The sequence below is a fragment of the Lathyrus oleraceus genome, chromosome 4 (genome assembly GCF_024323335.1).
Source record: "Lathyrus oleraceus cultivar Zhongwan6 chromosome 4, CAAS_Psat_ZW6_1.0, whole genome shotgun sequence".
In the NCBI taxonomy this organism is placed as follows: Eukaryota; Viridiplantae; Streptophyta; class Magnoliopsida; order Fabales; family Fabaceae; genus Lathyrus; species Lathyrus oleraceus.
In genome coordinates, this window is record NC_066582.1 from 272473449 (window position 1) to 272481323 (window position 7875).

A 7875-nucleotide genomic window follows, 5' to 3' on the forward strand; every position below is an offset into this window, starting at 1 on the left:
AATTTATTCTATAAAAAAATTATGAAAGGTGGACATTCAATTCAATTTTTTATAATCCTTCTGTCACAAAATAATTATTGTATTTTATAAAAATATTTGTTTCAAAATAAATATTGCACTTTAATTTTCCATACAATTTTTATCTTTCCCTTCTAATTAATACTCTTAATTTATTATTCTCCTATTTTATATTTATGGTAATCTATTTATTATTCTCCTATTTTATATTTATGATAATCTAAATTCATCAATAATAAAAAATTAATTTAATAAAAATATTATTCTCTATTTTATTTATTATAATTTTTTATTTATTTAGCGGTAATTACTAGTAATTCCCCACGAAACCTAAAATGCTTCCTTTCTCATAGATCCACTGTGTGAATCTACTTCCCTTAATTTCGCACAGGAAAACGTGCAAGATGAAGATTTAGAAGCTTGAACTCAAACATGCACTACTCTCATTTTCACATAGGTTTTGGTACTCTCCCATCACAAATGCTTGATATACTTCACATCTCGTCTTTCTTCATAAAATGCAGATGAATTGGACTTCTCAATGTCATAAACTGTTTCAGGAGAATCATGCTAAGGTATTTTCAACAAGCTTCTTCGCGTGTTTTACTTAGGTTTAATTAAGCCTCTCTGTGAAAACTTGCTCGTTTCTTCTGCAACATTATTTGAAATTAGTTTCTTGATTGTGAGCACATTGAGGCAGTGATGTTATTTTCAGCTTTTAAATCGAACAAGTGGTTGAAGTGTCTTGATATTTTGGCTAGGTGTTTCGGTATCTGTTTGAGAACACCATTTTTGTGGTTTATTCTATACAGATACTGATAATGCAGTCATGTTGAGGCTCTTCTTTTATGCCTATTGTTTGAGAAAAAGTGAATCTGAGCCTTCCTGTGAAACCCTTTCATTAGGGTTTACAAACTGGTTTAAGTATGAGGCTCTATACACTCAGAGTTAAGGTTGTTTTGAGAGTTGTTGCCTCTCTGTTGTTGTGGGAACCGATGATAGATCTCAATGGAATTTGTAAACAACTCTCTCAACACATACATACTATTGCACCCCATATGTTCCTCAATGTTAACCTTTTTTCTTTTTCTTTTTGTATAACAAGGCATTGTTATGTTCTTCATTTTCTTCTTCATCTTCTTTGATAACAAGGCAGTGATGATTTTTTTAATGATTGAATCCGATATTGGGTGAAGAGTTGTTTCGTGGCAAGGTGATTATGTGTCGGTGGAATTACATTTGTTGTACTTCACGCAGATGCTAGACTCAGCCGCTGGGAACCTCTTCTCCCGCCTGTCCGAGAAAAGGCGAATCTGAGCCTTCTTTTGTTTAACCCGCTCTCAGATTGTGTTTGGGATCCCTCTTTCTGTTCTCCTTTTTCAGCTTGGTCTACTTTTCTTTGTTTGAATTGTTTCCCAGCAAGTCAAATAGAACTATGTTAGCATTAGAGTAGTGAGAAGCATTTCTCACAACTAATTTTTTTAATGCAAATCATAAAATTGTTTATCCTTATCAGTGACTTTAGACCGTGAATGACAAAATTGTTTATCCTTACCAGTGATTTTAGACTGTGAATCTATTTTGCTTAAATTCAGAGAAGGCAATGTTGAAGAGAAAGCTAAGTATGATTCGACTCGAACATTATTGTTCCTTTCATAGAGGTTTGGTGCTTTTCGTTCTCAAATCACAAATGGTTGGTATTTCATATCTTCGATTGCATTTCATTATGTTCTTTATATTTTGGCTAAGTTCATTTTTTGCTTTGTTCAGGACATGCAAATGAATTTGACGGTTTAAATGTTAAAGACTAAGGTATATTCAATTATCTCCGTGTGTTTTATATTAGGTTAAAGTTAAACGTCTTATGTGACTTGCACATTTCTTCTATGATATGATTTATTTTGATTCTTGATAAAGGACGCAATGAGGCAATGATGTTGTTTTCAGCTTTTATATTATAGATCAAACAGGTGGATGAAGAGCCTTAGTACTGGCAAGGTGTTGTAGTATCTGTTTGAAAATACCCTTTGGTGGTTTACTCTACAGATACTTATTATGCAGCTATGTTAAGGCTCTTTTTTTTTTCTTTCTTGTTTGAGAAAAAGGTGAATCTGAGCCTTTCTATGAAACCCTGAATTTAGGGTTTTTGACTTGCTAGTTGTTAGTTTAAGTATGAGGCTCCACACTCAGAGAGATAGGGTTGTTTTGAGAGTTGTTGCCCCTTTGTGTTGTTGTGATAGCCGATGATCCATCTCAATGAAGTTTCTAAACAACTCTCATTTCATATATACTTCCTTCCTCTGTTCTTCCATGAGATTGTTTTTCTTCTTCTTTTTCTTCTTCTTTTTCTTCTTTGATAACAAGGCAATGTTTGCTGTCTTTTTCTTCTTATATAATAAGGCAGTGATAATGTTTCAGCAATTGAAGCAGACATCGGGTAAAGAGATGTTTCAGGTGAGGTGATTCTGTGCCCGTGCGAAAACACACTTGTTGTACTTTGCACAGGCGCTGTTATTGACGCAGCCCTTGGGAACCTCTTAATTCTTCTGTCTGAGAAAAAGGCGAATCTGAGCCTTCTTTTTTCTTCAGCCCCATCTCAAATTCTGTTTGGGGTCCCTCTATTGTCCTCCCCTTTTTTGTGTTTGGTTTAATTTTGTTTGTTTTCTACCAAGTAAAAAATTTAACGATGGAAGCATTAGAGTAGTGAGAAGTATTTCTCACACAACTAATTTTTTTCAATGCAACCAATATAATTTTTTATCATTATGTGTGATTTTAGACTAAAAGACAAAATTTGCATTATTTATTTATTCAACAGTCACTCCTATGTTTTCTAGTATGCTTATATTTTATTGACAGTAATTATGATTATTAAAAAGACTAATTAGATGAAGTGTTTTCCTGATATTACTTACTGTGAGACTTTATTTTGATTTTCTATGTCTCTTTCATTTACGACACTTGTCCCTTTGAGGATTGCAATCTATGTAATTTTTCCATCCTAGAATTTCTAAGCAAGAATTAAACCACATATAACATAAGAGATTAGTGTGCATTGCTCATCAAATTATATCAAGTTAACTTTTTTTTTTGTCAAACACAATATTCCTTCTTTAAAAAATACACTAAAGTCAGTACACTTCACTAAAGCTGAAGCAAGGTTAGCAAACTATAGAATCAATGACATGGTTCAGAAACATCAATGTTGGGTGAACAAGAAACACTATTGTGAAAGTAGCCTAAAAGATTGTTAGGATTCTCAAGGCATGCCGGTGTTGCTGAGCTCTCCATCTTATGTATATGAATGGACATGACATGATAACTTTGTCTGACTACTATTATGGTTGCAACAGGGAAAGGATCATTGAAATAACAAAGGCTCTCAACCTAGTGAAACAAATTGTACTATGACCTATATATGTACACCATGCAAAGTCCCTAATTTCTAATGCTGCACACATGGCAGCAGTACACCATGCAACATCCCTAATTTCTAATGCTGCACAGATGGAAGCAGTATGCCATTCTTAATTCCTAATGCTGTACAGACTCATGGAAGCAGTACACCATTCTAAATTCCTAATGCTGTACATCATTTGAAGTCTTTTTGGAGTCATGTTTTCATTTGAAGCGATTTTGTTTATTGATTCATACTTGGATTGATTTAGCTATGCCTGTACATGGTGGAAAGATAAATACTAAGAAGGAATAGGCACTTAACTCTTGAGAAAATTATAACATAACAAGCCATGATTATCAATCAGTATTTATTTATTTATATTTAAATATTTAAAAGAGGGCTTGGAACTCTTCTATCCCAAATGGTTAGTAGTTTATTTCTTCTCTTTTCATTTTGCGGTGTTTTGTTTTACTAAGTGCATTTTTCTTTGATCTAAATGCAGATGAATTGGAGGTTTTTGATGTTTAAATAGTTTCAGGCGAAGCATGCCACACCTGTTCTGATTACACTTCTGAGGTATTTTTAACATGCTCTCTTTTATATTTTAGGAATTTTCTGTTTTTGCACTTGTTAAACCTATGGCTTGCACATTCGACGATATCTTATTATTTTATAAGTTGCTCGGTAGAGGATACTTATAAGCATGGTACTATGGAACACACCACCATTTTCTGTGAAACAGATATCTACTCTACTTGGTTTCTTTGAAAATAGTTTATTGTACTCAAACTATCATTTCAGTGATATGATTTTTTGATTTCTTGAACTACTTTTCTTTATAGAGGACACACAAGGCAGTGATGTTGTTTTCAGCTTTTAAATCAGACAACAGGCTGAAGAGCCTTATTACTGGCAAGGTGTTTCAGTATATGTTTGAAAATACCATTGTGGTGCATTCTACATATACTGGCAACGCAGCCATGGTGATGCTCTTCTCTTCTGCCTCTTGTTTGATAAAAGGTGAATCTGAGCCTTCGTCTAAAACCCTGCAACTAGGGTTTACACACTCATTAGTCGTTAGTTTAAGTATGAGGCTCCATACTCAGAGATAAGGTTGTTTTGAGAGCTGTTGCCACTCTGAGTTACTGAGCCAATGATCTTTCTCAGTGAAATTTGCTAACAGCTCTTCATACATACACACATACATATATACATACTCCCTCCGTTTCAATTATTTACTTCTTTTTCTTCTTCTTCTTCCATCTCCTCTCGGACAACAAGGCAGTGATGTTTTCAACAATTGAATCAGACATGAGTGAAGATCTGTTTCCAGGCATGGTGACTCTGTGTCTGTGTAATCCTCTTTGGGTTCTTTGCACAGATACTGTTGACGCAGCCTTTGCAAACTTCCTCTTCTGTTTGAGAAAAGGCGAATCTGAGCCTCCTTCAACCCTAACTCAAATTGTGTTTGGGTCCATTTCTTTTTTCCGTTTAGTTGAATTTTGTTTGTTTCCCACTGAGTCAAATTTAACAATGGAAACATAACAAGAACTTGTCACACAATTTTTTTGCTGCAGTTCATAAAATATTTTTCCTTTACTGCTTTTAAATCGCGACTCAGAAGTGTAACTGGCACATATTACTACTCTGTTCATTCTGCCTATACTTTTGGTTTTGCATACATTTTATTGACAGTGATATGAAGTTGCACATATAGTAGGTTTTTTTCTTCAGTTTTCGTGCTTTTTAATGGTGTTTTTTGCATAATATGAAAAATGGAAGTAATTGCTGATATAGTTTCTAATGTGAGACTTCATTTTATTTTCCATGTCCCTTTCATTGCAGAATGTTCCTTTGAGGATTGAGGCCTTCACACCTTACCAAAACTTTAAGAAATAAATTTGAAAAAACAAGTAAATGACTCGTGGAGCATACAACTTAGCTATTTGATTTTATAGCAAAAGAGAAAATGGCTCATTGAAGACTCTATACATACATACATGGAAGTCAATTTAATGATTTAAATGACATGGATTGTTAAACTATATCTTTGAGATATGTTCAAATATTGGAGGAACTGCCTCCCATTTAAAGCTGAAATGGATCTAGATTCTTCTGTTCTATGCCACCAATTTATTGGTCTAATATGTAGTATTTCTGTTAAGTGTTTGGCAACCCCATTTATATGTGACATTGAATACAAGGTTCTAGTTTCACTTTCAGCCTCAAATGGGAGGCAGTTTCTCCAAAAAATTGAACCATATTTAACACCAGAAATTATATAAAGTTAACTTTATTTTTGGTCGAATGCAAATTCTTCATGGAAAAACACACGAATGGGTACGCTTCAGGAAAGCTGAAGCAAGGTTAGCAAATGATAGGATTCATGAAGTTCAGTAGCTTCAGTACTGGGTGAACTAGAGACTCCATTATGTTTCCTAGGTTTAGTTATTGACCTAGAAGATTATTAGGCTTCCAAAGGTGAGGGAACGATGTTGAGCACTCCATGTTGTATTTATGAATGGATATAGCTTTCTCAGGTTGCTGTAAAGGTTGCAGGGAAGAATTCATTGAAAGAACAAAAAATGACATCGGCAGCTTTGACTCTCAACTTGGTAAAACAAATTGTACTGTACTTAAAATTACAATATCCTGCTTTTTTTGAAACTCTGTATGCATACCAATTCTACTTCTGCACACATGATTGTATCTGATATGAACTATAGTCTGGACCCAATTTCCTCACACTACTTGGTTTCATGCTAAATGCTGTCTAAGAATTCTAATGTTAGAATTTATTCTACTCAAACAATTGAGTTATTCTTGAAATGAATACTCTGAGTAGTAAAGGGCACTTCCTGACAAAACTTTACACTGCTACTCTTAGATATCAAGTAGTGTTTTGCAATTGGACACCTCCGTAATCCTTCCCAAATCTACTTTGTGATGTTTTGCAATTGTGTACCAAAACTGAAACCGGCTTATCCACATTAATTCAATAGGTATAGAAGGAGCAACTTAAAATTTTCACAAGTCATCCAAGCCCAATACTCAAAGCAACCCAAAATGCTTCATTTCACTCGAGGCCTACCTTTCCCCATTCAAAGCAAATGCCACAATCTATTTTGCGTAAATTGCAAGAGAGGAGTGCCGTAGAGGAAGTGGTGGATGGTTGAGCCTGAATATTACTGTCCCTGTCATAGCAAGACTGTTGTTTTTAAAGATATACTTATAGATAAAACTTGAGGATCTGGTACTCCCCTTATCTAATATCTACAATGATTAGTTTTTTATAACTTATGTATTTTTTTTCATTTTGTGGTGGTTTGCAACTGTTTGGCCAAGTGCTGGTTTCATATAATGCGCTTCATATGTTCTATATAATAGCTTATCACCATCAAATTTTGCTTTAGCACTTTTTAAACTTCTAGGTGGTGTTGACATTTTATCTGTGATTTGGTTTGTTTCGGTTAGAATGCAAGATTTAAACATAATATAGAATACTCAATGAAGCTGTGATGTTTTTCAGCTTTTAGAACAGAGAAGAGGTTGAAGAGCCTTGGTACTGGCAAGGTGTTTCAGAATATCTGTTTGAAATCACTATTGCTGTGGTTTCTTCTACAGACATGTTAACGCAGCCATGGTGAGGCTTTTCTCTTCTGCCTCTTGTTTGAGAAAAGGTGAATCTGAGCCTTCCTATGAAAACCTGCAGTTTATACTCAGTTAAGTATGAGGCTCACACTCAGAGAGTTAAGGGTGTCTTGAGAGCCGTTGCCCCTCTGAGTTTTCATGCAAGCCAATGATCCTTAGTGAAATTTTGCAAACAGCTCTCCACACACAAACACACTCACTCACATTATTGCCTGATCATAATCATCTGCTTCTGTTTCTGTTTTCTCCACAGCTTTTGTTTCTTCTTCTTCTTGGATAACTAGGCAGTGATGATGCTTTTAGCAATTTAATTAGATATTGAGTGAAGAGTTGTTTCCTGGCAAGGTGACTCTGTCTGTGTGAAATTGCTCTTGTGGATATTTGCACAGTTGATGTTGGCAGCCTTTGCAAACCTCTTCTCTCTTGTATCTGAAAAAAGGCGAATCTGAGCCTCTTTTGTTTTAAACCCTAACTTAAATTGTTCTGAGACTTTGTTTCCTCTTTTTCTTTCTATTTATTGAATTTTATTTATTTATAATCATGAAGTTTCTCAATGCAAACCCGGACATTAATTTTCTGTTTACTTTTTGATTGCCACTGAAAGATAATATTGACACATTACTCCTCCTTATTCAACTCTATCACACCCAAGCTTTCTGCCATTGCATATATTTAATTTGTGAAGATTGTGAGATTGCAACTTGTGATTGTTTTCTTCAGTTCATACGCCCATATAATTGTTTTTTAGTGATGTTTTTTGTCGTTGCATAATATGCCAGTTCAGAATAAAATGTGTTATTACATGA

At 34.5% G+C, this 7875-nt stretch overlaps 1 long non-coding RNA gene across 5 annotated transcripts; it reads left to right on the plus strand.

Moving 5' to 3' along the window:
• Positions 1–337: 337 nt before the first annotated feature.
• On the plus strand, positions 338–7875 carry LOC127075053 (uncharacterized). Of its 5 annotated transcripts, XR_007786189.1 has the most exons (6): positions 347–593; positions 1614–1711; positions 1789–1830; positions 3921–3994; positions 5264–6033; positions 6421–7875. It is a non-coding gene; the product is annotated as an uncharacterized LOC127075053 (long non-coding RNA). The 5 variants fall into 5 exon arrangements; XR_007786193.1 differs by having other exon boundaries at positions 338–593; positions 1577–1711; positions 5264–7710; XR_007786190.1 differs by having other exon boundaries at positions 338–593; positions 5264–7710.